Source organism: Sus scrofa, chromosome 15, assembly GCF_000003025.6.
Source record: "Sus scrofa isolate TJ Tabasco breed Duroc chromosome 15, Sscrofa11.1, whole genome shotgun sequence".
NCBI lineage: Eukaryota > Metazoa > Chordata > Mammalia > Artiodactyla > Suidae > Sus > Sus scrofa.
In genome coordinates, this window is record NC_010457.5 from 8,807,486 (window position 1) to 8,835,477 (window position 27,992).

Consider the following 27,992-nt stretch of genomic DNA (forward strand, 5'->3'; position numbering starts at 1 on the left):
GGCATGGATCCGAGAGCAACGAGGCTGCTGAGTGACTCTGGCGGGGAGAGGGGGCCACAAGATGATTCCCCGCCTAAAAAGGACAGCGGGAATTTCTTCACGCTACCTCAGAAAGGTGAGCAATTTGAAATTTATGAATTATTTCTGGAATTTTCCTTCTAAATTTCAAACCGTAGTTGACTGCGGATAGCTGAAACCTTGGAAAGCAAAACTGTGAAGGGGCAACTACTATACAAATATTTTTTTCCAAAGTTGTCCTGATTTCTCTGACTGGATATAATCAAATGATATAACACCTGCGAAGTTCTGTATTTTACTGCCCCCCACACAACTGGGAGAACAAAAGGTTTAGTAAAATTCTGAATCCTGTTGGAAAGGTTTTTATATCTTTTGGTGGTACTTGACACATTTTGTTGGCATTTTAATTATTAATATAATTATACTAGATTATAAGCTTTTAGAAGACAGGTCTTGCAGGGCAGGGGGTTGTACATGGAGTAGCTGTTGGTAAATATTTTTTTAATTCAGTTTAATTGAAACCCTTGCTTATTTCAGACCTGCCCTTAAACTAACACGGTATTTGGCTGATTTTAGGATTCAGAAAAATTTAAGTACTGCTTTAAAATGTGGCCTCCTGTGGCTGTGCTGTAGTTTTCTCTGGCTTTTAGGTATAAGACAAGACATCACTTTTCATCTGGGGGAAACAGAGTGTGGAGACTCTGCTTTTCAGCTAAGAGTCCACATGTTACAGGAGCATGAGTGGGCCAGTGACCCAGGCCCCCACATTTATATGTCTCAGAGGCAGTGATGTGCTCAGTATGGTCACCTCATGTGACCCGCTGCAGTCCAATCAGATCTCCATCTGAGGTACCTTTTACTGTGCTAATTGGGGGAAAGGCATTTTTCTATAAAAAGGATCAGATGTAAACCTGAAGCTTTCTGATCAGCTTTGTGTGAGCTTCTGCCAGAGATGGCTTGTAACAGAGTGACGTAAAAAAAAAAAAAAAAGAAAAAGAACTAGGAATGAGGAAAATGATCTTGATAAATCCTGAGTGAGATGCGGAATCTAGCCCGACTTTACTTTCCTTGGATTTTAGGTTCTACAAATCAGGGTTTATCGCTATTGCCTAGGCTAATTTTAGCTTATTTTCTCTCATTTGCAAACAAAGAAGTTTTGTCTATATATAAGCTCAAATTTAGAATTCATAGAATTACATTTTAAAGATTAGGTATATAACATTTATCCTGTGGTGCAAAAAAGTATTACCCAAAGTGTTACATTCAGGATATTATTTTTAAAATACATATTAAACAGTTGACTATTTTAAATATTGAGTGTATGGGAATAACAAAATAGTGTGAAGGTGTAGTGCAATTGATTTTCATCTACTGTGTATATTTCTTCAGGAATGTTTTAGAGAAAAGGGCACATCTCTGTGACGGACCCTTCATGGAACACATTCTCAGAAATTGTCTGTATAAATGCTACAGATAGCACCAGTAGTTAACAAAATACTCTTTCTCCCTCAAATTATTTCCCTCAACCAATTTGCCATGACATCAGTCTCCTCATTTGAGACAGAGATCCTCAATATTTAGCTATTCCCCTGCTTCCTGTCTGCTGAGAGACGTTATTAAGATTGTACTAGGAGAAGGAGGGGAGGCCTGCATTATAAGTTACAAGAAATGAAGCTCTAGAACTTTCTCCTGTGGGCATTATCAGATGCCCTAACTTTTGGTAAAAGTACATTTTAAGAACAATGGGAGTGGAATGGAAGAAAAGTGGGGTCTATTTCTCTAGGTACCAAGACTGGGGGACCTTAAGTAAGAGACAGAGTAGGCTACTCTAGGATAGAACGTTTAAAAAGAACAAGAGATGGAATATCAAGGGGGCGGAGGCTGGAAATATCTCCTTTTTGAATATTGCTAAATCCTGGCCCCAAGTAGAAAGCACTTTTTTTTTTGCCTTTTTGCCATTTCTTGGGCTGCTTTCACAGCAAACAGAGGTTCCCAGGCTAGGGGTAGAATCGGAGCTACAGCCACCAGCCTACTCCAGAGCCACAGCAACGCGGGATCCGAGCCGCGTCTGTGACCTACACCACAGCTCACAGCAATGCCGAATCCTTAACCCACTGAGCAAGGCCAGGGATCGAACCCACAACCTCATGGTTCCTAGTCGGATTCGTTTCTGCTGTGCCATGACGGGAACTCCCAGAAAGGACATTTTTTAAAATGACTTTCCAAATGAAATCTTCTGTACACTTTTTATTTCACCAAAATTTGTTTTTATTCACTTAAAATATATAAAAGTATAGTCACTTATAATAACTCATTTGTAATTTACCCTCTTAAGATTTTGTCTGCACCTTCAAGAGATAATGCTCTAGTAGTTTTCACAAACAATTCTGAGAGTATCTTTGTATACAATTCTGTCATCTCTACTTATTGCTATTTATAAATCCATATTATGTATGTTTAATTCTTAATTTTACACATACTGCATAAAATATTTGCATTTTAACTTAACAGTTTCTGCAAGAAATAATCATTTTACAAATATTTAGACTTTTAAAAATATTAAATCATTTTAAGAACTGTAGTGAACTTTTTCGGTACCAAATGCTTATTTGGATATTCATTCTTGCTAAGTGTAAGTTAGTACATATGTTTATTCATATGATGTTCTTTTATGATAAAATGAAATAAAGTAGTAATATATCAACCAAAACTATCTGAATTATAAAGCTTCTGTAGATACAGAGGTTCAGAACCACAATATTGAAGACAGACTTAAATAATGCTTTCCATTGTGAGGAAATGCAGCAAATTGAAAAGCTAATCAGAATATCAAAGCAAATACATATTACCAGGATTCTCTTATACTCCTAACAATAAAAAGTATATTGAACATCAAGTCTTAATCTCTATTTTCTCATGATCATTTTAATAGTCAACAAGTAGCTAGCTTTAGTATTGACAATTGAAGAGGTCTTAAGATGGAGTGTTCTAGTATAACTAATAATTTCCTACCAAATTGACCACATCAAAAAACATTTATGAGTCTTACAATAGAAGACAATAAAAGAAAAGAAAATTGTTGCCACTTATCAACCCTGTAACCATTTTTTAATAACACAAAAAATAGGTGTTGTGGGGGCTATCATTTCCCCCATCCAACAGCACAATAAAAATAATATTATGGATGAATGGATCATATCTGGAGCTTTTATTAAAATTCCTTCAAAAATCTACAGTCAGATTTATTTTAGGTATTTGTCTCTGAGATTAACAGTACTTTTTTATTTTTCATGCATGTGTTATAGCACACAAAGACATTCTGTGAAAGCAAGAAGTCAGTATAAAAGTTCTTGTCAATTTATGGTTAACAAATTTTTTAAATTTCTAAGGTTATTGTTTTGGAAATCTCATAGAAGGAAACTTATGTGATTACGCAAATAACAGAAGTATATTTCTAATTTGCCTCTTTTCCCAGAAGTAACCTTCAGTGAAGTCAGCTATGACTTCTCTTTTAAACACAGAGTTTTGCTTATGAAATAGAAACTTGCCTTCATTTTACTCTATATCTTAAATAAAATTTAGGAAAAAAAGTAAAATGTCATGGTAGCTTTCTTTTGCATTTAAAAATTTCACTGCTTTTAAATAACTATTTAATAAGCAAAACCATTTGATATACTACACTGTTTCAAGGGCTTCCTCATGCTAATTTTAATACAACACTTTACAGTGAGCATCTTTCATGCTGGATGAAATTCAGATGTTATTTCTTATTATTACAAAATGTCTTTTCCTCTATTTTCTGAATCTTAAAGAGTACATATTTTTATAAGTTAGTTAAAGATGCAAATCCCAAATTTTCTCTAGTAGTTATTATTAAAAGCACTTTAAAACTAAAACTACAGTTTTAATATTTTCATCTAAAATCTCAGTGTAATATCTGTAACGGATTTTAGAATTTAACAGTTGCAAATGTAAAAACAATATTCTTCTTTTACCAAAGGAAACAAACTGATGTTTCAGGCACAGGTGAAAACATCACAATTTTGTAGGAAAAGTTTATAGGTTCACACCAAAGCATAGGATACCCTGCAAACATTTTCAAGTTTAAATCGCAGGCTTTTTATAAAGTTAAACTCTTACCTTTTCTCAGTGCTGACCTGTTATTGAAACTGCCATCAACTTCTGTTAATGACTCTTTCAACAAAAACGGAAAACAGTAAAGCAAGTCACATGTCGTAAGAGTAGGCCTAGGTTGGATGCTGCTTGATTTCAGTACTGGAGGAAAAAAAAAAGAGGTGGGGGGGTGGAGTGAGCATAAAAACTTTAAAATAAAACCACTTCCTGCATAGATACCGTTAACCACACACATCACATCATTGCTCAATTTGAAGAAATTGCCTTGTATAGTCAACAATACTGTTATTTTTCAGTGTGATTGAAAATTTTCAGATACTGTACGCTTGTAAAGGTTTCATAATTTTGATTTAATAGGGCAAAATATGTGGTTAAAAATTTAGCAGGGGGAGGAGCAGGCTGCTAAGCACTGAAGACACTTCCTCTTTTTCTGCCTTCTAGCAAGGGCTTAAAGCCTAAGTCTCTACTCTCCTCCGTGGGTTGGAGCATGTCCACAGGCCTTAAGGAGGCTCTGCTTATTCACGTGGGAAACCAAGAGGCCACCTCCATTCACAGTGCAGGTGCTTCCATCTAACTCACAGAAGGACCCACAAACAGCTGCTCTATTACTAAGTTCATGAGGTTTTGGACCAGTTGCATTAGAGCTTCAGAGAACACACCCCAGGGCCCTGCTGCCACCTGGGGGAATGGAAGGTGCTCATCTAGCACATGTTGTGACTTTTGCTCTGTGGCACCTCTCACACAGTTGTGTCCACTCTGGCAGTTTCCTGAGTATTTGAAATCTTCTGAACGATTCTTTGTGTGGCCTGACTCAAGAGTAAAAATAAAAAAGAATCCAAGGGGTATAATTTTTGGCATGTGACCAGCTATGTCAAACTTAACTAGCCCAACGTACATGTGGGAGGTGGGGCTCAAAATAACTATAAGGGTGTGCATCTTTATTGAACCATGGGGTTCAACAAATAAGCTATTGGATGTCTAGGCTTGGCTGGTTTTGTGAGATTTGCAGGATGTTCACAAAAGGAAAAGCTTTCTTTCCAAATATATGAGAAAGTTAAATCATAGTCTCTTGTCATACGAACCAATTAGACTAGAAATCTTTGTAATAGTTCTCAGTGGTATGGAATGTCTAGCACACATAAAGACAATCCTTAAAAAGTATATTTTGTATATATGGCCCAAGATATGCATGGCATGTCCCTTCAAATTAATCTGATTTCCCTAGGACTCTCCTTTTTAAAATTATGTTTCAAGTTGACCCTGAAACACAGTCAGTTGTCATTCCAGGATGCACCTTTTTAAGTTTTCAGAGCCCTGAAGATTTGCACTCAGTGTTCCTTTTTAACACAAAGGATAAAAATAGAAATGCCATGATAATGAAAGTGAGGAAATCAGATTTCAGGCTTCAGTTCTGGAATTGCTATTTATTTAACTTAGGCCAAGTCACTTAAGTTCTCTGAAATTCACGTTATTTACCTATATGATAGGACATAAAGATTTTAAAAAATCTGTCTCCCATAATAAAATTGTTGGTTGGTACACTTGGCAGCTTCCTGAATAAAATCTGAAATTGGGCCCATACAAGGAGGGCAAGAAGAGATCAAAGAAAGAGACAGACCACTCCAGATTGGCAGGTGGCAATTTACTAAGCCAGAGAACATACATAGAAGGATTGCTTTGGGTGTCTGCAAGACAAGTAGATCTTCACACCTACTCACCAGAATTTTAAAAAGATTATATAGAGGACTTAACTGGGTTCAGACATGCATACGGTCCAGAAAGCCTCAACAACACATTGCTTTTTCAAGGCTGTGTCCTTGAAAATGGCTTCTACTATGGGAACCATGGACAGAGCATTCCAAAGTCAGGGGAGGAGGTAAGGAACCTCTAGCAGCTTGGGTCCAATTTATGGCTCAACTGGAGGTCACATTCTCTCAACAACCTCCTTCAAAAAACTAAGTGAATAGATTTAAATGTTCTGTAAATAATGAAGAATTGCAGATGTGTACATTGTTATGAGCTGGAAAATGCTTATGCCTCCCAAGAAACATTAGAAAATTCAGTACATCCTTCTTAATTTAAGCTTGTGTAAGGCTAAGTAAGGTTCAGATATCTAGAACAAGGAAAACAGACCTTTCCTTTTACATAGGCACTAATATCAGGTACTGGAATAGGAAATATACAAAACACCAATTTATCCTTATGGGAAATAAATAAACACAAACACCTACTTGAAGATACACATTTTCAATGTTTATTTTTGATCTGAACAAGTAGACATTAAATAGAGATAAAGCACATCTTTGTATAAGATGGGAAATGAGCAACTTAGGCAGTGATATACCTGGTGGGTAACCAGAAGTAAATAGGTTTACTGTGATTATGTTCAAGGCTTCAGTTTGGTGCTTTGACGTTTGTGGCTCAATATACTCATTCTTCCTAGTATCTAAAACTTTCTGAATACTTGTTATAAGCCAAGAATTGTACTAAGCTCTACATTTATTTTTTTCATTTAATCTTCACAGCAACTTTATGCGCTAACCAATGTTATTATACTCTTTTTTTTCTTTCTTCCTTAGGAGGAAACAGGTTATATAATTGCCCAGTTTAGTAAGTAGTAGAACCAGGAGTCAAATCAAGGGCCCTGTTCCCAGAGTCATTCTTCTAAATTACTATGCTGTCTCCTAACCATGTTTTATACAGCACAACTCAAAGTAAATAATGCAGGTTTGATTCCTGGCCGCACTCTGTGGGTTAAGGATCTGGCATTGCTGTGAGCTTCTGTAGGTTGCAGATGCGGCTCATATTCTGCATTGCTGTGGCTGTGGTGTAGGCCCAGGACTACAACTCCGATTTGACCCCTAGCCTGGGAACTTCCATATGCCGCAGGTGCAGCCCTAAAAAGACAAAAAACAAAACAAGAGCAGACCATATTTACTCAGAACTTGATGTATGTCAAAGGTGACATCATAATGTAAACAAAAAGGCACAGATTGATTAGTAGATGATGTTGGCAAGAGACACTAATTCAAATAAAAGAGAACTGGGACCCTATATTAGACCCCATGCAAAGATGTATCCTAGATGGAGCAAAATCTACATTTGAAAGGTAAATCCATGATGCTGATACAGTAAAAAATATATTTTTGCAAAGTGCAACTTTATTAAAGAATATCCCTAAATTAAAAGAGCAAAAATGTAAGGACTTGACTATCCAATAATTAAGAATTCTGTTAATTATAATACACTGTAGACAAAGTTTCACAAAAATAACAGACTGGTAGAAAATATATAGATTCAAAAAAGACTTGTTCAAATCAATAGGAAACCCAAGAGGGAAATAAGAAAGTAATGTGAATAAACAATTCATGAAAAGAAGTGAACTAATATCCATCAGTATGTAAGAGATGTACAACCCCCCAGTAGTCACAGGAAAAACAAGTTCAATTAGCTTCTATTGAAATGGCAAAAATATGGGTGAGAATTTATAGAGAGGAACTCTCATATATTGATAGTGAAACAGTAAATTGAAGCCATTCTGACAAGCAATCTGGCAAAAAAAATATAGCAAAATAAAATATATTCACGCACTATGTTCTAGCAACCCAATTCTGGTATAAATATAGGTTCAGATAAACCTTCACAAAGATTTGTTTCTCCTCCTTCATCAGAACAAGTTGACTGATTACAGTCTTGGTACATGTAGTTCAGGTAATATTTACTTGTATTGTATTTGTGTGTTTGTGTATGATTGGGGGGAAAAAGCAGAAGTTTCTAAGGACTCTGAAGAGATGTTATGAGTTGGACACTAACAGAGGATAGAACAGAGAACAAAAGTTTGACTTAGACTGAGAAAGCATTAGAAATAATGAGACAGGTGGGTTTTCCTCATTGGAGGAGAGCTTGCTCCACTTGCCAGAAGCTGCTGAGCACTGGCAAACACTTTTATCTGGAAGCAGTAGCTATTCATCTATTAAACACTTATTATGTGCTAAGCAATATAGTAGGCTTTAGGTATACTGTATATTAGAAAAAAAAGATAATTGAAATATGTAATATATTTGGTAGTAATCATTGATAAAGAGAGAAAATAAAAGCAGTGAAGTGGCACAAAAAATGTTCAGAAGACGAATGAAAAGATAAAGAGGATGTACATATGCACAGTAGTATATTACTCAGCCATAAAAAAGAATGAAATAATACTACTTTCGGCAATATGGATGGACCTAGAGATTATCATCGTAAGCAAAGTGAGCCAGAGAAAGACAAATACCATATGATATCACTTACATGTGGAATCTAAAATATGACACAAATAAACTTATCTACAAAACGGAAACAGACTCAGAGATACAGAGAAAAGATATGTAGTTGCCAAGAAGTGGGTAGGGAAGGATTGGGAGTTTGGGATTAGCAGAGGCAAATTAGTACATATAGAATGGATAAACAACAAGGTCCTACTGTATAGCACAGAAAACTATATTCAATATCCTGTGATAAACCTATAATGAAAAAAAGTATGACAAAGTGTATGTGTGTGTGTGTGTGTGTGTGTGTGTATGTACACACGCTATATGTATATACACATATATATGTGTATATATATATAAACCGAATCAATTTGTTGTACAGCAGAAAATTAACATGATATTGTAAATTAACTATACTTCAATAAAGTATGTTTAACATGATATTGTAAATTAACTATACTTCAATAAAGTATTTATAAAAGTTTAAAAATTCTTAAAAATGTTCAGAAGGTAAAAGATTTTAGGTCAGATGAGAAATAAGGTTTCACCAAAAAAAGTAAAGATTTAAAGAAAGTGACAAATATAGCTATGTGGATTTAGAGGTGGGAAGCGGGTATTCCAGGCAGAGGGAATAGCAAATGCAGGAGCACTGGATGAGGACCATGTCTAGGATGGTTGGAAAGCTGCATGAAGGTCAATATGGCTGTGGAGTACTGAGAGAGAGAGAGGGGAGTATAGGGGACAGTGCCAGAGAAGTAATAGAGGCCTAGACTACGTAGACTCCCCTGCTTTTCTTGAACAATATGTGTGAGAAGGAGAAACATGAAAATAATTTGACTCAAGTTTTACAAGGTCTTTCTGTCTGTTGTAGGAAAAATGGAGTGGGGGAGGTAGGAATAGAACCAGGGAAACCAGTCAGCAAGCTTTTGCAATAATCCATGGTGGAGATGATTGAGATTTGGACCAAGGTAGCAAGTATAATGGAGAAAGGGTCAAATTCCGGATTTGTTCTAAAAATGGATCCAACAGTCATTTTCCCTTTGAAAAGCCTAAATGACTGAAGAATGGAGTTACTATTAACTGAAAGAAAAATTAAGAATATATGGTATGTTGAGTGAGGAATGATGGTTTGAGTACACGGTAACTGAGATGCTTATTTGTTATCTCAATGGAGTTGACTCTTTTGCAGTTAGACATGAAAATCTGGAGGTCAAGGAATGAATCTAGGTTAAATATAAATTTGGAACTCATCAACATATAAATGGCATTTAAGAGAGGATTAAGGATCCACATTATTACTGTAGCAGCTTGGTCGCTGCTGTGATGTGGGTTTTATCCATGGCCCAGCATCTTCCACATGCCATGGGTGTGGCCAAAAAATGACATTTATTGCCATGAGACTGGATGGTATAGCCTATATAGTGAGTATATGTAGAAAAGAGAAAAGTTTCAAGGGAAGTGTCTATACTTAATTTAAGATTAGAAGAAGAAGTTCCCATCATAGCTCAGTGGTTAGTGAATCCGAGTAGGAACCATGAGGTTGTGGGTTCGATTCCTGGCCTTGCTCAGTGGGTTAAGGATCCGGTGTTGCTGTGAGCTGTGGTGTAGGTTGTAGACGTGGCTCAGATCCTGCATTGCTGTGGCTCTGGTGTTGCTCGGCAGCTACAGCTCCGACTGGACCTCTAGCCGCGGGTGCGGCCCTAGAAAAAGACAAAAAAAAAAAAAAAAAAAAAAAAAGAAAGAAAAAAGAGAGAGAGAGAATGAGATTAGAAAAGAAAGGAGTTCCTACTGTGGTGCAATGGGATTGGCGTAGTCTCTAGAGTTCTAGGATGCATGTTTGATCCCCAGCCTGAGGTTGCAACTGTGGCTTGGATCTGATTCCTGGCCTGGGAACTTCATATGCTGCTGAGCAGCCAGAAAGAAAAAAAGAAAGAAAGAGAGAAAGATGTCCTGGAAGCCAAGTGAAAACATTTTAACATTTTTTTTAAGGCTGAGAGATTTATAAATTGTCAAATGCCCCTGACAATTTAGGTAAAATAAAAGTGGCAAAATTGCCTTTAGATATAGCAGCATGAAGGTAATTGTGACCTTGATAAAAGCAATTTTAGTGCTATAGGAATGAGAAAATTGTTTATCAATAGAGTGAAGATAGCAGGTACAGATATCTTTTAGGAGTTTTAGTCTCTTGGAAAGAGTAGAAGTGGAAGAAGTAGTGTGGCTTTTTGAGGGAGAGATAGAGTCAGAGTTTTATTTTTGTTCTTGGTATGTTTGTTTTTAAATGGGAGATTAGCAGCATGTGTGTATGCCCTTGGGAAAGGAAATAAAAATTGATGATGCCAGATAGAAAGGAAAGTGTGGGATGCTGTCCTCAAGCAGAGGAGCAGGAATGTGATCTCAGCAAAGGTAACTTTATGGCTTAAGCCTTGACTAAAAGCATGGAGAGTTCTTTTCATTGTAACAAGTGAAACCAGAGTATACAGGCAGGGTAAAAATATGCAGGATTTGAGGGTGGTGGTAGGTCTCTTCTGCAACAATATTGTCAGTAAAGTAGGAAGACGGGAATGAGGGAAAATGAGGTGAAGAGTCAGAGGTTTTAAGAGATAGAATAAAATTTGAAATAGTCCAACATTGTGAGGCTTCTGGGGTGAAGTATGGATGCACCTCCATATCCTCCATTTTGCCGGGAGGATCAGGTTCAATTTTCAAATTTTGCCCCTGAACTTGGACACAAAGTATTTGAGTATTATTCAGAATGGCCTGAGGAGCTTCCCTGAGGACTATGGAAGCATCAGGAAATTCTGTATAGTTTCAGGAGCTGGAAGTTGGATGTAGAACTGGTGGGCGAAGCATGATGGAAATTTAATTTTTTCACCAAAGAAAGTAGGTAAGAATAAGACTTGACCCTAGATTAGTTATATGAAGGGAAATAAAATAAATGTGAAATTTCTTACAACCAAGTGTTATACTGTTAATAGAAAAAACATGTCCATTCAGTTACTTATTCATTCAACAGGTATTCGTTCAATACCTATATGTATTTACTTTACTCTCGGCACAACACAAAGCTCCAAAGATACAATTTCTTGAACTTATTTTAATTCATTGGATGAGGTGATAGAGAAAATGAACAAATAAGAATAAAACCACACTAATTAATGTCCAAGGACAGTAAGAGCTATGGAGAAAGTGAAGCAATATTAGCAAATAGTAAATACATGCAACTCTTTAAAGAAATCATAATCATAAATCATCTTAGATATATGTTAGATATGCAGTATCTTGAGGGGAAGGAGGTGACAAAATGTTTTTCAGATCAGAGAATAGTAATAAATAGCTTGATACTACATTTTGGTTGGAATGATGCAGCAGAAGGAAAATTTGTTGATTTAACACATGAAAGCAGTGGTCCCTGAAACAATGACCCTGAATAGGTGAAAGGGAAGGAATTGGCCTTGGCACTAAGTCATAGATGATTCATAGAAACAGGAGAAAAAGGAGAGCATCTGGATAAATGTGGAAAGGTACAGGGTTTTCTGACAAGGTGACTTTTGACACAAGACATGAAAAAAGTCAAGGAGGAGCCTGATGTATATGGAGAACAGTGGTCCAGGCAGGAGAAAGAGTAAATGTAAAGTTAGGGCAAGTTTGGCAATTTGAAGACTATCAAAAATACTTGTGGCTGCTTGATGAGAGAGGGAGGGAGTAGGAGGGATTGGGAGCTTGGGCCTATCAGACACAACTTAGAATAGATTTATAAGGAGATCCTTCTAAGTAGCATTGAGAACTATGTCTAGATACTCATATTGCAACAGAACAAAGGGTGGGGGAAAAATGTATACATGTAAGGATAACTTGATCCCCTTGCTGTACAGTGGGGAAAAAATAAATTAAATACATGTGTGCCTAGAAAGCAGGCGATGAGGGCAAGATTTTGTAGGGCAGTGAATGCCAAGTAAAAACAATAGTTTTTAATGCACATTTTGTAAGTTACTATGCTTGGAAATGAAAATTTAAAGACAAATGTCTTCACCTCCCTTCTGTCCCCTTCACTTCTGTCAAGGCACTGTCATCACTTATTGGCTTATTTTCATTTTACACATTTGGTTACTGTAAGCACCATAAGGACTAGCCTCTTTTCGTTGACTTAAGTGGCCAGAAGGAGAAGTCTCAAGGCTCCTGGCTCAGGAATGTACCTTGGAGACTTAAGATTCTGGGTACCTATATATAGTCAGGTCCCAGGAACACAGGCTATACCGCCTGGCCTCTGGCTCTATTTGAAGGCACCAGAGTATATTACTCTAATTAAGGAAAGAGGAAAGGAAACAAGCTAGTTACAAAGTGTGCAGTTAATGCTGTAGGAGTATGTGAAAGATGGAAAGACTTACTGTGCTAGCAGCATTGTCTGCTGAGCTGTTAGGGTTCTTCCATATCATGGGAAACACTTACACATGCAGAAAAAGCTGTGAATTAACAAAATATTGAACACATAGCTAAGTATCCCAGAAAAGCCAATAAAACTCACTGAAAGACAGGATTAAACAGGAAATCTGAAGTAAAGAAATAAACTTGCAGGTGCTGCTATGGCAGATTGAGAAGGCAGGTAGGGCCTGGGGTCAGATTTTTATGATCAAGAAAATGAAGAGATGGCACTGGGCTTGCCCAAAGACAACAGTTAGATTCCTACTTAAAGATAGGACCCTAGAACAGCTACAACTACCACAAAATATTAACTAAAGTAGATAAAAATGAGAGAGCTTGTTAGTACTAGAATCCTTGGTTTAAAAAAAAAAATCTTTTGTAAGAAATTAAAAACTGAGTCATGTTGAAGACCCAAATACATAAGGTCTTCTCCAATACTGGAAACTCCAAATCTATACATTCATGTAAAATTGCTTTTAGACCAATGAAATCAAGTAGCCTGTGAAAGAAGTAAATGCAAAACTACCGTCAGAGTGCATGGAAATCCAACTCCATCCACATAAGGTGCTTTTCCAATGAAAATGACACTGCATATCAACAGATCATCAACCATTTGCAAAAGTCAGCATAACTCAGAATTTGAGATTATAGGAAATCTTAAAAAAATCTACAAAATGAGTCTATTTCAGTTGAATGCGAAGATTAGAAATGAAATAAATTCAACCAGAAATCTTAAAAACTGAAAAAATGACTGACATGTTTTCATAAGAACCAAATAAATGTTTAAAATACATACTAAGGACTTATAATATGTTCTTGCTTACCAGAGGATTTTTTTAGAGTAGAAAGATGACCCTCTCTTAATCGTACCATTGTAAGTATTTCTCTCTTGCATCATGAATTAGAATGGAAGTACTGTATTATTATGCCTTCTAACTGAAATATTCCACTAGTGTTTGGTTTTCCTTGATTAAATACATAAGCATATCATTATAAATCAAAGGTCGAATCATTTATGTAGTTATTTTCTGGATGTAAGTTTTATACAGTAGGTTTGACCAGCAAGGATATTTTTTTTTCTTTTTTCTTTTCTATTTTTTGCTTTTTAGGGCTGCACCTGTGGCAAATGGAGGTTCCCAGGCTAGGGGTTGAATGGGAGCTACAGCTGCCTGCCTATACCACAGCCACAGCAATGCAGGATCCAAGCCATGTCTGCAGCCTACACCACAGCTTACAGCAATGCCAAATCCTTAACTCACTTAGGGAGGCCAGGGATTGAACCCACAACCTCATGGTTACTAGTTGGATTCGTTTCCGCTGCACCATAACATGACCTCCTCTCTTTCATGTCTGAATAATGGCCTTGCTGGGTAGAATATTATTGGCTGTAGGTATTTTGTTTTGTTTTGTTTTGTTTTCTGTTTGTTTTTTAAATTCCTTTAATCATTTAAAATATATAGTGCCACTCCCTTCTGGCCTAGAAGGTTTCTGCTGAAAGACAGCTAACAGTCTTATGGAAGTTCCCTTGTATATAACTATTTGTTTTTTTCTTTCTGCTTTTAAGATTCTCTCTTTAATTTTTGACATTTTGGTTATAAAGTGTTTCTGTGTAGATTTCATTGGGTTCATCTTGTTTAGGATTATGTGCTTCCTGGATTTACATGTCTGTTTCCTTCTTCAGCTTAAGAAAGTTTTCAGGTATTATTTGTCCAAATAAGTTCTCTTCCTCTTTGTTTCTCTTTTTTCCTTTTGGGACACCTATAATGCAAATGTTAGTAAGCTTGAGGTTGCCCAGCCCTCTTTTAAACTGTCCTAATTTTTAAAAATTCCTTTTTTTTTCTTTTTTCTGTTTAGGTTAGTTGATTCCACTACTTTGTCTTCTAGATCACCTATATTCCTCTCTGTCACCAGAGCTTTATGTTCTAGGGGTATGCCCTATGTGGGCTGTGTGTGCTTCTGTTGTGGCAAGGTTGACTACGATGGGCATACTGGTGGGTGGGCTGGCCCCCCGCCCAATTCACTGTGAGACTGTGCCTTGTGTTGTGGCCCTGGACTACTGGGAGGTGGGATAGGTTTCCCATGCAGTTGCCTGCCTAGCCAGAGGCAGCTTGTGGGTGGTAACAGGTAGCTGTGCGAGTAGCCCAAGGGTGGTACAGGGCTGGTGCTGTCCCACTGGAGGGTAGGTATTCCTGAAGGGCTGTCTCTGTAGCCAGGAGGCACTTGGGCCTAGTGCCACCCTGCTGGATGGCAGGGCTGTAACCAGGTACCAGTAAGCTAGAAGGAGGAGTCCAAGTTAGCACTTGACAGTGCTGGTGTTATCATAGTAGAATGACATCCTAAAAAGGACTGCTACCAGTGTCTCTGTTCTTCCAGGGAGTCCCAGTTGCCGCACACCTCTCCAAGAGACTCTCTAAGATCAGAAAACCCCTCTTTGTCTACTCTCCATGCACTGATACTCAGATCTTGTGAGATTTTCATATACCCTTCAAGAGTGTAGTCTCTGAGAATTTCTTTGTGGTTCAGTGGGTTAAGGGTCCATGTTGTCACTACCGTGGCTCACATTGCTCTTATGGAAAGGGTTTGATCCCTGGGCTGGGAACATCCACATGCCTGGGCCCAGCCCAAAACAAAACAAAAAAAAAAACAAACAAAAAAAGAATGTAGGCTAGGAGTTCCTGTTGTGACTCAGATGTAAGGAACCCTGCTGGTATCCTTGAGGACACAGGTTTAATCCCTAGCCTCACTCAGTGGATTAAGGATCTGGCATTGCCATGAGCTGCAGTGTAGACTGCAGATGCAGCTCGGATTTGGCACTGCTGTGGTTTTGACATAGGCTGGTAGCTGCAGCTCTGATTCAACCCGTAGCTTGGGAACTTCCATATGTTGTGGCTACAACCCTAAAAAGGAAAAAAAAAAAAAAAAAAAAGAATGTAGTCTCTGTTTCTGATAACCCTCCAGCTCTCCTGAAAATAAGCCCTGCTGGTTTCCAAAGGCAGATGTTCTGGAGGCTCATCCCCAGTTCAGGACCCTTGGGCTGGGGAACACAGTATGGTGGGGGACTCAGACCACCTTGCTTATAACAGAAAATCTGTACGATTGTGATAATTCTTTCGTTTGTAGATTACCAACCCAGGGGTGTGGGTCCTGACTATCCTGCATCTTTGCCCCTTTGACCCATCCTGCTGCACTTCTTTCTTTATGTCTTTTAGTTGTGGAAATTTTTTTCTGTTGGTCTTCAAGTCATTCTCATAGATAGTTTCTCTGTAAGTAATTGTAACTTTGGTGTGTACACAGGAGGAGGTAATTTCAGTTTCTTCCCACTCTCCCATCTTGGCCATCTCCCTCCAGGTTATGTAAATTATCAGAAGCAGAGTTTAGGTTATTATTTCAAGATTTTAGATTACAATAAATCACTACTGTGATCCATGCTGAAACACAATAAAAAGCATTCCTGTCTTATTAGGTTCAAATGTACTGTTACCGCCTCTGTGAAAGAACACACTAATGAGACTGAAGTGCCTTGTTTTTGTTCCCTGCCAGAAATGAGAATGATCAGGACATGGAGAAAATTATAAAAAGCAGCTTAAATCTGCTAGACTTGGCAAACACCACAATGATATATTTTCCTCTAAAAAAGTGACAACAATAAGAATAAATAAAAACAATTAATTAGAATCCTTTAAAATGACTTTTAAAACATGGATGATGAGAAAACGTAAAAATTGTTTTTATACATTTGTTGTGGACCATATACACCTGTGTGTGTTATAAATAAGCAAGACATTTCTGCTTGCTCTGTTCAGGAAGAACTCAGCTGAGCAAAGTTGTTAAAGATCATATGGAAGAAAATTTATGCCAATAACATTTTGGTCTAATGAAGAAGTCTATTAAGATGTAAAATGGTAGAATGTTGTAAAATGCTAGTTGAAATTGCTGTACATTCTGCATCCTCTTGGGAGATAGATTTCCAGGGATCTCTTGTATTTCTGCCATCTATAAGCCTACCTTTAGAAGGTATACTCTGTTCCTCTGGAGTAGAGGGGAGTTTCGTTCATTGCTCAGAATAATGAAGATTATATCTCTCTTTGGGGCAAAGGTTGGTTGAGTAGGTTTGTCTTTATACAATTCATATTTTCTAACTTTAAGGCTCCTCAGCTGTGATGCAAACCCCATTGTATGTACTTTATCCATTCAAGCCCATCCTCATGTTGCCTCCAGGGAATCTGCAGAGCAAGGGAAACTGATGTGGCCATGAAGCACACTCTGCTTGCTGTGCAGTGAGTAAACGTTCTTTGTCTCTGACCCAGGAATCTCCTGTCTTTTGCCATCTATGAAACTGCAGCATGCTGATTTGTTAGCTTGTTAAGTAGTACAAAATCTCAGACCCTTTGCAGTTCTTAACATATCAGTCTTTCCAATTTTGGCTTGTTTTTTTTTTTCTTGCACAGTTCATCATTTCGGTCTCTGTTCATCTCATCCCTTTCTTCCTCCTTATATTCTGCATCACCTTATTTCTCATTATTCCTTGTTTATTCAAACTAATCTCGTCCGCTATATGTGAAAATATCACTTAGTACAGAACTTGGCTCATGATATATATCTGTTAAATGAACCAGTACATTTATAAGTTTCTATTTCTGAAGAGCATTTCTCACTTGGCTTATCATTGACAACTTGAATTAGATGTGCATAATGTTAATTCAATTTTGAGTTTCAGTTGTTAATTTCCCTTTAAATTGTAGGATGTTGAATTGATCATAGGAATTCTATGAACTATATTTTTCAAATGTTTGCTGCACTATTTTCTTCTTTCTAGGGGATTTTTTTTCTCTCTTTCTCTCTCTTCCTTTTGATGTACAGGGCCATTTAAGTCCTACATGCATTTCTGGAAAACTAAAACCCCAAATCTAAGCCTGTTGAACCTCTTGTCACACAAGTATTTGAAAGAATGATACTTAAGGGAAATAGAAAATGACACTTTTTCCCTCGTCTTTTGAAGACGAAATGATCCACCCCCCTTCAATTCTACCAAAAGAGATCCCCAGCTCATTTTCCTTAGCAAGAGCTTTAAAGTGTAAAAAACTCATCAAACATCTTTTCCTCTGAGACAATGTCATCTGAGTTCAAAGGATGTACACAGCTCTGCAAAACTGCTGTCTTGTTTCAGTGATAAGGCCTTGGCTTTCATTTTATATTTGATTCCAAGAAAATCAAATCTGTTTTTATGTACACTATGACTATAACTAAATCAGGAAATTAGTAAGAAATAATCTATTTCCACAGACATTGGGGGGAGGAGTTTCCAGTTTTTTTTTACAAAAATCCTAAAATGACTCTTCAGTTAGGTTACATTTTCACTCTCAAGATATACTCAGTTATTAAAACTAAATATATATATATTTATCCTTCCACACAGTGGACAAAACCTATACTGTTACTCTTAAGAAACAATATTGTCTTCTTCCGTGAGGTTAACTCTTTGGAAAACCCTTACTGGCTAACTAGAAGATTGAGGATAATGCTTTGTTTGCTTATTTTCTCCTAAATATGGTCAAAACTTCTGCACCATGATGATGATTATTTTTTAAATAAACATTTTAATGTTTATTCAGTGACTTAACTGAATCAGCTTCTGGACACGGGGCACTGAAAATCTAAATAAAAAAAATCCTAGGACATGCGATTTGATCACAGCATATTCAGATCCATTCAATAGAGACAGAGTAGGGAGTTCTTGTCACCTTGTCGCGGATCAGCAGTTAACGAATCCGGCTAGCATCCCTGAGTGTGCAGGTTTGATCCCTGGCCTTGTTCAGTGTGTTGGGGATCCAACATTGCCACGAACTGTGGTGTGGGTCAAGAGACATGGATCGGATCCAGGGTTTCTGTGGCTGTGGCATAGGCCAGCAGCTTTAGCTCTGATTTAACCCTAGCCTGGGGTCAAAAAAAAAACAGAGACAGAGTAATACTCATTATAATGCTTGAGCTATATTAGGTTAACTTTCTTATACATTAAAAAATAATTTCAGACATTATGAAATAAACTTACCTCAATAATCAAAATGTGAAGAATTAATAACCTCACTAATATTTGGTTATAAACATTCACTTGTGAAAATTGGGCAAAATAAAGATGTAGTTGTAAATATTTTGTCTCCTCAAGTTCATGTATCATGGATAAATTAAAAATACTAGGACGATCTAAAATATATGAGTTAAAATAGTCACCAAAATGACATATTTGGAGTAACTTTGTTTTAGGTGAAAGATTCTATCATTTTTAACCTCAAATATCAAATCAAATATTTAGAAATTTTATGGAGTATATGCGCTGATCAAAAAGAAGTGGATACTACACCTTGATTTCTCAAGAAAGTTCCCCTACCCCAACAAACTTCATAAAACCTTTTCAGCATCTGTTGGGACATGACCATGCCCAGAGCAAAGTGAAGAAAAAATTGAAAATTAACTTGATTACTTTTGTTACTCTCATGCCTTTCAAACTCATTTATAGATTCTGATGAGTTTTGTGCACACTTTAATAAATGAATTAGGAGTTCCCGTCATGGCTCAGTGGTTAATGAATCTGACTAGGAACCATGAGGTTGCAGGTTCGATACCTGGCCTCGCTCAGTGGATTAAGGATCCGGCATTGCCATGAGCTGTGGCGTAGGTGACAGATGTGGCTCGGATCCAGTGTTGCTGTGGCTGTGGCATAGGCTGGCATCTACAGCTCCGATTAGACCCCTAGCCTGGGAAACTCCATATGCCGCAGGAAGCGGCCCTAGAAAAGGCAAAAAGACAAAAAAAATAAAATAAAATAAAATAAAATAAAATAAATGAATTAATACAAACAGTACTCAAAAGGTGAAGTAAAGTGTGAGAAAATATTACCAGAATCTGTGTTATCAGTGAGCTCCTCTACTGTTACCTAGTTATTATATTTTAGTTTGTAATAAGGAGAGTATTATTGGTAAACCATAAGCTATAGACTCAAGTTTAAATATTGAGCTATTTTAACATATTTTTTTTCAGTTCAGTCCTAATTATAATAGATTAATTATATGGATAGAATTACTTCATTGTAGATTTTTAATAAATATTTCTTGAGCATTTATGACATGTTAGGAACATTCTGTTTTGTGTATTACTTCATCCCCATTAATCTTCCCGTTCCTTGAAAGTGCTAAATTTTCTCTTTCTAATGGCATTGTTCTAGCTGTCTGCTCTGCTTCAGAGGCCCTGCACCCCATCCTCATGCCTACCTTCTGTTGTTCCCATAGCTAGTTTCTCCTGACCTCAGCTTGAAATGCCATCTCTCTGTTGATCTCATCCTGTTCCACATTTCTAAATCTTGGCCTCCTATTTCTTTTTTATTGTACTGGATTTTTAAAAAATTCTATTTATTCATTTTACCTTCTTCAAGAATATGAGCTCCGTTTCTTCGAACAGGATTTTATGTAGCTTACTATGTACTTCAAGCACTTGCTTCAGGGCCTGGTACATAGTTAATGGCTAATAAATAATGATTGAATTACTTGCAGTTTTGCAGTATTCAAATAAGATAATATACGTTAACTCAGTTTATAAATAGTAAAAAAAAACCTGTAGAATATTAGTTTGATCCATTTCAATAAATACTTATTGAGTACTTCATGTTGAGTTTCAGAACACCTGTATGCTCATGACAGGTTAAAAATGCTGGCTGTTTTCCTTCTATATAAGTCAGGATTAATTCAGTTACATATTTTTTAAAAAGATGTAGTGGCAGTGGTTGGACACATAAGGGTTAATTTAATCTAGAAGTAAGGGGTTGCTGGCACTGATTCAGTAGCTCAAGATGGTCAAGGTCTAGATACCTGTGACACTTTTAGCTTTGCCATTATAGTCTTAAGATGGTTGTCTTAGCTTCTGCCTTCATGTCTGAGTTCCATGAAGCACAAGACAGATGACCAAAAATGTGCTCTTCCAAATGTTCCATGTAACAATTATGCTTATACGTTGTTGGCCACTACTGGCCAGAAAAATAAATTTATAACTGTAATCTTTTAGCTGAACACACATAGACAACCAAAAAGAAAATTACTGTTCTCTTTCTTAGGAAGAAAGGGAAAATGGTCATTGGATAAACTTGTTTTTGGTCTTTAAAATCAGAGTTAAGCTAAAGAGCATTTGAGATGATGAATATGATTGCTTTTAGTTTTTTCTGTACAGGTCGCACGATTTAGCAAGATTCAGAATCTAGCAAGATACCCTATCTTTAGAAATTAAGATTTTAGTACATAATTAATGAAAAAAAATTTCTCTTTCTCTAGTGTGTGTGTCTGTGTGTCTGTGTCTATATATAGAGAGAGAGACATGCATACATGCACATGTTAAGAAATCAAAAGAAGGCCAGGATCCAGTTTGAGAATAGGTTATCTTAGATGTTCACCTTATATTCTTAAAGGGGAGCCATCAAATGTTTATTATACGGTCTGTAGATATGTTGTAACTACTTTTATTATTCCATTTAGATCAGGGAAATATTTCTTGAGATATTGGCCAATACAGGGCATTGTCATACAGTAAGAAAATGCTGCCCATGTGGGAAATCGTAACTGGGTTCTTCTCCAGTTTTTAGAATTGCATGTAGTCATTTTTCAGAGATAGTAGACATTCTGCTGTCCAAACTCAAAGTTCTTATGTCTCTTTCAACTCTTATTATGTGCAAAACTTTCCTAAGTTGCCTTTACTGACTGATTGATGTCTTCAGCTCCTCTCCTTGTTTTATTTACCTGTGGACTAAAATCCCTTTAAGTCAAGATGAATAGAATCAAATAATAATAAATAATCCAAACAATAATAAATCATGCAGAACCGAGGATTGTATTGTTATGAGGTTAATGAAATGACAGGGACTGTCCTGTCATCCAGCCAGCTGGAAATCCATTTACCTTCAGAGTGCAGTTCATGTCTGTTTCATCCATGGTTTGGTGCCACCTTGTGGAACTTGTTTATTTTAAATATAGGTGAGAACCATTCTTAGTTTCCTGGCTGCCTGAAAGTTTTTGCATGGAGACTGTAAATTCAGAAATCTCAGTTACATGGTTCTGTAGTTAGTTGAAGGCTACCTTAGTTCTGTCAGACAAATCAGGTGAGATTTGGGCAGAAAATTACTGGAAAGGTAGAAGGTATTCTGTCTCCTTAGTCTCCTTTCTGCCTACCCTCCTGAAAAGATTTTTAAAAACCCACTTTCTTATGAAAGGTTGAATATTGGAGGACCAATAGCACTCTTTTTATCTCTGATTCTGATTTATTACAAGCTCTTACTGTATTTAGAATACATTTCTTAGTTTCTGGCATACAGCTTATTTGAGATCACATTTCAGGTCATTTATTTGATTTGCCCCAAAAACAGTGAACAGATCCGAAAAGCAGGGATGGTATAGAAAATGTCCAAATAGTAGTAAGGCATAGATATTGACTAGATGACTATTGCCCATAAATATCAGATATAGCCTTGGATCCATGCTGGCTGGATGCCAGCCATACCCAAAGACAGTGCTCCGAGTTCATACTGACAAAACAATATATAAGACCAACACCTTGCTCTTTAAGTTCTTTTCTTGAATTACAGTGTTACGTGAGTTAAGGAGACTCTGATCTGCATAGTCCCAGAATACTGACAACTACATGATAAAAAGTTGTAACCAAGAGACTTCAAATTGTATAACAGATTACAATTAACTAAAAGACTTCTTGATTTATTTTTCTTTGTTTTATGTTTTTATATATAATTTTACTAACCAATGTTGTGAGACTAGTGTCGTCTCTCTCTCTCCCATTTTTCAATAGTGTGCCTACTATACTGCAAACTAAGTAGGCCTTGGCTGACCCATATGACAATAGTATTCCAAGTTTTAAACAACCGCATTATAGGTGGATCTTTAAAATTCAAAGTTGATGACCTCATTTATTTCAGAAGTAAGAGTCCGTATCACCTGCATTGAAAGATTGGTATCCTTAACCATGCACATAATAATATGAACATTGACCATGCATGTAATAATATGAATGACCTTAGTTTGCCCTTCCCTAACATGTGATTGAGACTGCAAGAGCCATGCCTTGAGATGAAGTCCACATTTCAGAGGACTTGGCGGAAGGTTCCTGCCCCGGTTCTCTTCCAGCAGTGCTCCTCCCCACATGTGAAGAATATGAGGACTGGGGGCTTTTGCCCATCTTGAATCAGTCTCTCTGATCCCCTATATATAGGTACCAAAACTTTGGGAACTTTCTGCCCAAAGAGCTCTGAGCCTGTCTCCAGACCTTGTGAAAGCTTCTTCTCTGTTTCCATTTTTCTAAGGGTAGGCCAAACTGCCAGCTTTATGCATCACTAACCCTAAGCCTTGGCTGAGGAAAAAACTGTTTTAAGGAAGGGTTTAGAAGTAGCCAGACATACATACAAATGAAGTTTTTTCAGCTGTGGGCCAGAGTCTGGGGTGGGAAGATAGGGTAGGGCTCAAACTGAAGACCAAGGTCAAGGTGTTGGATTCCCTGCACCCTATTTCTGGGTGGACTCCAAGAACATAGAATCTGGTTTTCCAGGTCATTATAAATGAATATATTTCAAGGTAGAAAGATAAAACTAAGTTTTATTTACTAACTTATTTACAATATATTTTACAACTTTGAAATATTTGGTTGCTATTTGTCATCCTGCCCTGAGCTCTGTAAATATTAGGAGGCAGTAGAGAAAACCAGTGTTATTTTAGTGCTGGAGCACTATGTGGTCAAGGTGGTTTTTCAGTGGAGGGTTTTAGAAATATAAAGGCTTGTACACTAGAGTTGAAAGACATGGGAGAATGTGTCCAGAATTTGAGTTGGGTTCAGAAATTAAGTTGTAAATGTGCCATGGAAACAGTTTCCATTATAATACTTTGCTAGATCTATGAAATCAGATATCCTTTTCTGGGTTTAGGCACAGAGAGGCAAATGAACTTTCATACATTTCCATACAATTCTTCATTTTCCCTCTTGCCATCTCTAGAATCTGCCAACTGCTGCCAACATTTACTCATAAGTGCCTTGAGCTTTTTCAAAGAAAGAAGCTTGACTGAGGTAAGTTGGAAAATGGAGATTTGAATCATGGTAAATTTAAACAGGTGATTAGAATTAATGAATCATTTTGAAGCCACTCGATCAAATTCAATTCAAAGATAAAATGTACCAAACTAAGCTCGTTTTAATGCAGTCAGGAATCTAAAACTATTGAAAACGGATTGGGAGGGCAGTGTATGAAATGAAACATGGAAGTATTTCCTGAAAATAACCAGTAGTCAGTAACGTTTTTCTGTGTATAGGTTTTTCCATGGTGTGCTATAAAATATCTTTTTCTTAAATTGTAAACTCATCCTCAAGACAGAGAAGTCTTTGGTGGTTTCTTTAAAAGTCTTCAACATAAAGAAAAGTTGACTGGCTGCGTAAATAGAATTCTCAATCTCACTTTCCCCCTAGAGCTCAGATGACACAGAACACCCTGAGAGTTAACCAGCATTAAATGCAACAAGCAAGGTTTTAGAATTTGAACATATTCCACTAACACATCTATGCAATTAGAGAAAGAGCAGGTGTTTTGCCTAACTCTGAGATGCTTCATAGTGTTCTATGATCTTTTATTAAAAAAATCTAATGATGTTCTTCTTATTAGACGAGAAACTGATATTTACTGGATTTTATTACTTTATACAATTAGTGTTAGTATGATATACAATTTTTATGACACACAATTTTATTCTGTGTAATTTCATTCTTAAAGAAAGGTGTTGACTTATTAGGAGTATCAACTTGCTTTGATAAATGGCTCCAAAAAATCCCCCTTAAAATGGGGTCTTTCTGGAATTTCACATGGGAGCCATTTTCATGTTCACATTATGCACTGTAATCATTTACAAATATTTCCTCTCTGTATGTAATTTCATATACCCCGAGTTATGTTAAGTATGGGTTTCATGGTTTTTATTTATTCTATTTGCATTTCATGCCACTGTATATTGAGGTCCTAAAAAACTTTTGATGCCACATTGGTAGGAATATAGTGTCTTAGTCAGGAAATGAAAGTGTTGTATGTGTAAATCAACTACTGCAAAGTGTATTAGCCATATTTAATAAAATTTTAAATGCAGAATCATTTTTTACCTTTGCATATTATCTGATTCATTACTTAAAATTAAATACAAAGACAAAGAGAACTTTGAAATGCATACCTTACAGTCTTAACAAGTACTCAGTTCTTGATATAAATGTCAAAGAAAAAAAGCAAAAGATCTGATGAACCCTCTTGGTGGAATACTGAATTGTTGCTGAATAGAATTATAAATGCCATGGAGATAATGTTTCATCCTGAAGCAAAATAATTGTAGTGCCATTTACTTGCTATGTTATTTTTGGCTCAATAGTTATGCAGTATTGTTCTAGAAGTAATTTAGGAAGGTGGGACCATCATCTAACTGGCCAGTTTACTCTTGTGTTATAATGTCTTAGGTTAGAAATTGTCCAGGAAATAATATTTTTTTAATTATTGTATTCTTTTTTTTTCCCAGCAAATTATAAGACCATAAGTTTTCATTTTCCCCAGTGTCTTTTCTGCCGTGGTAATGGCTTGAGGACTTAAATCCTATGCTGTTATTGTGACTTCAAAGCCTTAAAAATGCAATTGAATGAGGCAGTTCATCTGTCATTATTCAAATATGAAGCAATTATGATGAAATAAAGATAAAACTCTATTGGGAAATAGTCCTGTCAGTTTTCACTTATATTTAATTCAAAACATAAAATGATACTTAGAATAGTAAGTTGAGGTAATAAAATTGAAGAATAAAAAAACATGGATTACTGATCTAAAACTGGGTCATTTGTGGAAGTTTCGGGGCATGTAAATAAAATGTGTCACCAAGATCAAATGAGAGTTTGGTGCATGATAAAAACAAAACAAAAGCCATTCCCCTCCCCCCGCCAAAAAAAAACCCTACTAATCATTTAACTTGTCAAAACATACCTAAACAAGTGTTACCCACTAGAAGTTTGAAAATCCTTCAAGATCTTGGGTCTTTAGATCTTAAATGAAGTCATGTTAAAATAGAAAGAAATGAAAAACCAAATTTAATTCCTTAGTAAGGATTACAGATCTTGTTTCATTAAAAAATTTGGTAGTGATATAACTCAAGTCTAAGAACATGGTCCAAATGTCCACTCATTTTAAGTTAGAAAGACTGTTGGATCCTCTTTATATACAATGGGAAGTCCATCAGAATCCCAGGTAAGAACCCATTGGTTTTTGGTCAATGTATTCTGATCTCTAAGAGCCAGAAAAGTGAAAGGCAATTCTAAAAAGCTCATGGAAGGTAACCCCCAAAACTGTATTGGGTGACATAATCATTTCAGTACCTGCAACATTTTTTTTACACCTGGTGGCAGTTGTGGCTTAGATCCTCAGTTGCTGTGGCTGTGGCATAGTCCAAGGTTGTGAAAGACCTGTATATTGGAAACTATAAAATATAATAAATTTATGAAAGAAATAAATGAAAGAAATGGAAGAAGACACAAAGTTCATGAAGTAGAAGAATTCACGTTGCTAAAGTATTCATAATATGCAAAACAATGTATGGATTCAACACAATCCTTATCAAAATTGCAATGATGTTTTTCATAGAAATAGAATGAACAATCGTAAAATTTCTATGGGACAACAAAAGACCTCAAATAGGAAAGCAATCTTGAGAAAGAAGAACAAAGCTGGAGGCATCAAGCACTCTTATTTCAAACTATGTTACGAAGCTATGGTAGTTAGAATGATATTAACATAAAAACACATAAATTAGTGGACCAGAACAGAAAGCCTAGAAATAAACCCATGCATACATATATCAGTTAGTTTACATCAGTGGTGCCAAAGGGTATTCAATGAGAAAAGAGCATCTCTTCAATAAATGGTGATGGGTAAATTGGACCACCATATTCTAAAGAATGCAGCAGGACCACTATCTTATACCATACAGATGACCATTTAAAACATTGTTTACATTTACTTTGAAATTTTAGAAAAAGTACTTTTCTGAAAAGTATATAGCTGCTAAGAAGGAAGTAATACCCCAATTAAAGTAGACAAGTTACACCTGTGAGAATGTTGGGTAAAAGTTATGAGAAGGCATTGTTTCTTGAATTTCTAATATTAATTAGAATAATAATCTATTATAGGTTAGATAAAAATTTGTGCATAGAGTGCAATTACTCTCTTTCCACTAATTTCCTACCTGTGTGTTCATTTCAAAATTTGGGCTAGAAGGAAAAAACTGGTATATGTCTAAAGGCTGAGAGACTTTTGACCTAGAGAACTAAGGATCAGGGTGGTTGTGGTATTCAGAAAATATCTCCCTTTCTCCATAGGTTTCAAGAGGTAGGATTAGGTTAGTATCAAGTATTTTGAGTGGCAAAATGCTAGGATTATGTTCAAAGCCACTGTGAGAGTTTGAAACAGGTATGAAAGAATGAACCAAGCATTCACACAGGTGATACCACCTCCTCTTGGCTGGGGTGGAATCAAGTGCATGGAAAGAGTTGCTCACGCACTTCTTACAAGTCAATGAATAGATCTTGCTCTTCATGCTAAATTTCCCGTATTTGAAATGTGTGTAGCAGTTGAAGCCAGATAATCCTCTAAGGTGCTATTCAGTTTTCTAACAGTAGAGAAGCAGGTTTATGAGGACACTTGACCTGAAAACAGAAACATCAGCAAGGCCTATTTGTTATCTCCACTGAGAGGGTTGTGTATCAGTTGAGAATTGCAGAATCTTCACAGAAAGAGTATAGAAATAGGAAAAGTAACATTCAAAGAATGAGAACTTTAGAGTTCTGGTAATTGACCGTGCTGGTCCTGAGTTTCTGCATCTGTAAAATGTGCGGATTAGGATGGATGTAAGGGCCCAGGTGACCCCTAAACAAACCGCAGATCCACAAAGAAGGTGACATTGAAGACCTATATTCCTTAATTAAGTTCAATGTGAATATGTTTTCCTCCCTCCATTATGGGATGCTATTGTTGACTTCTAGATAAAGTTCATGGCTTATATTTTGTAAAAATAAATATTTGGAAATATTTATTTATTCATTTATTTATTTGCTTTTTAGGGC

General features: G+C 36.5%; 1 protein-coding gene and 1 long non-coding RNA gene across 5 annotated transcripts in view; one reads left to right on the plus strand and one right to left on the minus strand.

The window, feature by feature from the left end:
- ARHGAP15 (Rho GTPase activating protein 15) overlaps positions 1-4,309 on the minus strand; it is a 619,196-nt gene extending 614,887 nt beyond the window's left edge. For 3 of the 4 annotated variants that reach the window (XM_021076338.1, XM_021076339.1, XM_021076335.1), the window contains exon 1: positions 4,159-4,309. The gene's annotated coding sequence lies outside the window, so the exon portion shown is untranslated. The remainder of the gene's footprint in view (positions 1-4,158) is intronic. The other variant, XM_021076341.1, reaches the window with a different exon arrangement.
- Positions 13-27,967, plus strand: LOC110257184. The gene is made up of 3 exons (XR_002339459.1): positions 13-115; positions 23,854-23,924; positions 25,406-27,967. It is a non-coding gene; the product is annotated as an uncharacterized LOC110257184 (long non-coding RNA).